Below are 3,304 nucleotides of genomic sequence, written 5' to 3'. Positions count from 1 at the left end.
TCGTTTTAGGATTTTCTCTCAGATAAGCCAGGAGAGCTGGTTGGAGGGGCAGCTCCACCTAATCCAAACCCACCCACCTCAACACAGTGTAAGAGGGGTTTGGATTGTTCTGCTAGTGAATACACCAACTCCTGTGTAAAAAGTACTGACATTTAATTCATATCAAAATGTGAGAAAAATGTAGAGACATGTTCATAGAAGCACTAAGCAGTTAAGTCTACATTAGATTTTGACTGAATTTCATTAAATATTATTTCTCAGTGAGACAAAAGACATTTCCAAGAACAAATTGTGCACATCTATAGCCTTGAAGGAAAGGTTCACCACAATTCCAAAATCTGATATAAATCTTAATATTTTGATATTGTTACTATGTAGATGAAGCCCTAGTATAATCAGATGAAAGTACTGTAATGAATATCTTAAGAGTCTGCTGCCCCCTAGTAACAAAAATATATATTGAACTAACAAAAAAGTATTGAACAATTGTGAGCAAAACAGTAGCAATGACCAAATTGTAATATGAATCCAGAAACTGGGATCAGCTTTGTTTTAGCTAGTTCTGTACAGCTGTATCCTCCAACAAACTGATCCCAGTTTCCGTATTTCTTTACCATGGATGGGCTTAAGGACAAAGTTGCCAATGACCACATTTTAAATCATGAACCTCACAATTGCAATGCAGTAACATTTCAGCTGAAATATGAAAGAACAGGAAGTTCACACTAAATAATGTGGAGAAAAGAAGCCATATCAGAGAACTGCGATATTTGACAAGATAAACAATACCGCAACATACCCGTGAACAGCACTCTGGCCAACTTAAAAAGCAATGCATTTGGCCAAAACCTTTTCTGAAAATGGCTCATCTCAGAAACTACACATTCAATATTTTAATGTAGCTGGGATTGGGCACTACTGTGTTCAACCCAACCACTCAACACAGCCAAATGAGCACGTGTGAGGAATGGAGTGACCGGAACCGTGAACAGAAACACTGCAATATTTTGTTATAGGGCCCCACTTGCATTTTCTATTTCTAATCTGGAGAGTGCAGTGCTTATGTAGCCAAATCAACACAGCCCATGGACAAGAGACAGATTCATGCAAGTACAAAACATGACCATGTTAAAAGCAGGGGGGGGGGGACGACGATGACGACTGCATGGGTGGATGTAATCACATGGGAGAGGAGTGAGATTAAGAACAAGAGATGGGAGAGGTGGGTGATGAAGAGAAATTCGGAGCTGAGAAGGAGGTGAATGAATGACTTCTTAGCTCTCCCCCACCCCAAATTTCACATTTGCTGTTTGCACACCTGTGAAACTGACTCTCTTATCTCCTTCTCTACCTCTTCCTAACCTTTTTAGTTAACTAGCCCCAAAACATACTGGATATTGGGGCCAGCTTGCTCTCATCAATTGGCGGGGGATGGGGTGGGACAAATGCAAGAAAGATGTTGTTAATCCTCTACTTCTCTCTTTTTGCTTCCACTTTCAACAGCTAAGACAGGGCTAGGGAACTTTTTCAGCCAGAGGACTACATTCCCTTTTAGAAAGCCTTCTGAGAGACACATGCCAGTACTGGATAGAACCTAAGGCAAAATCAGGATGAACAACAAATGAAAATGTTAGCTTCATATAGTAGGGTAGCTTCTACACACACCCCTCTCTATCTCCAGACAAGCAAGGCAAAAATATCTGGAAGCAGAGAAATTGAGGGGTGTGGCCAGCCAGGGGAGAGTTCCAAGGGTCAGTTAGAAAAGCCTGGAGGGCAACATTTGGCCCTCAGACCTGAGGATCTCCACCCCCTATGCTAAGAGATCTAGGGAGGGATGAGGTGGAACTTTAAGCGGAAGATCACCTTTAGGTTTTTCTTGGCTCATGGCTTAGTTGTGCTTCTGTGGCTGCCCAGCAGGTCCTTTCCTTTTCCTTCACAAAATGCAGCCTTAAATAATGAGATGCATCTCTCCTCTCAGCTGAAGGCAGAGAAAGTCCCCTCAGTAGAGTCCAAGTGGTAGAGAATGCAAAACCTGAGGTTCAATCCTAGGGCTGGGAAAGACACCTGCATGAAACCCTGATGTCATAAAAGTTGTGTGTGTCTGAGGCAACCAGCCTGACACCTTGCCCACTCTCCTGGTAGTTGCAGGGCATCAGAGTCATCCTAAATATGAGCCTCACAAATCAGGCAGCAGGGATGGTGGTGAGAAGCAGGTGGCTGGCCTGCTCAAAGGAAAGATCCAGAGGTGCCCTGGAGAAGTTTGCAAGTGCCTGGCTCTGCTGCCTGCCCACCTTCACTACTCCGGATCACTACCTAAAGGAGACCTTTGAAGGTGCCAATAGGGCTAGTTAAGAGCCAAATAATCCACATCTTCAACAGCTAGTAGCTGTACCTCCTCAGATGAGAATACTCCTCAGTGCTGGGTTGCCTCCCCTTTGAGAAGCCATGGGCCGATTTGGCTAGTTTGCCCAGCCGACAACGGGCACCTTTAACTCACCCTCATCCTGCCTGAGAATTAAGAATTTTGAAGGCTCTCGCCCCCCTGGGGGCCCAATTTGTCGCCTGCTAATTATTAATACAAATCCAGGTCTCTGTTAAAATATAGGCGCAGGAGCCTGTTTTAAAGTCAACCTGCCCTCATAATTTTTCGGTCCGCCACTTGCACGCACAAGTCCTGACCTGATGCAGCCGTCAAGTGCCGGAACACACACCTGTCAATCAGCCCTGAAGGAAGGGAGGGGAAACCATGCCCCCCCCCGCCTTTGTTGGACTTTGTTGCCCAATGGTCACAGCTGACGGGAGTTGGGAGTCCTGCATCGTCTGGCGGACCACAGATCTTTTATCCCAACTTGAAAGCATAATAATCTTTCTGTGCTATGAAACACATTTAGGAGAGGAAGCAAAAGGCGCCCAGCAGTCATGGCATAGCACTAGTCAAATGACAGAGGAGCATTTTTAATGCCCCTCCCGCCACAATAATACCGCCGTTCCCAGCAGAAAGAATCCCATACAGTAATATCATTTCCTTTCTCCCCACCCGCACCGCTTCTGCAGGCTCAAGATGGCGGGTTTCTACAGCCACCACCCTGGCGGCCGCTCTTGCCGCCACGTCTATGGTGACGAAGGGAAGCGTTCGGTAGCCGCAGCAAGCCGGCCGCTTCCCCTCCTCCTCCCCGTGACGGGAGGAGAGAAGGGTCAAGCCGGCGGCGAACAGCAGAGGGCGCTGTGACCAACTCCCGGGTTATGGCTGCGATGATGCAGTTGCGGAAAGCGAGTTGAAGAGTGAGCGGCGGTGTGCGCGCGC

Source organism: Lacerta agilis, chromosome 4 (assembly GCF_009819535.1).
Source record: "Lacerta agilis isolate rLacAgi1 chromosome 4, rLacAgi1.pri, whole genome shotgun sequence".
Lineage (NCBI taxonomy): Eukaryota > Metazoa > Chordata > Lepidosauria > Squamata > Lacertidae > Lacerta > Lacerta agilis.
Note: the sequence above shows the minus strand (reverse complement) of the source record.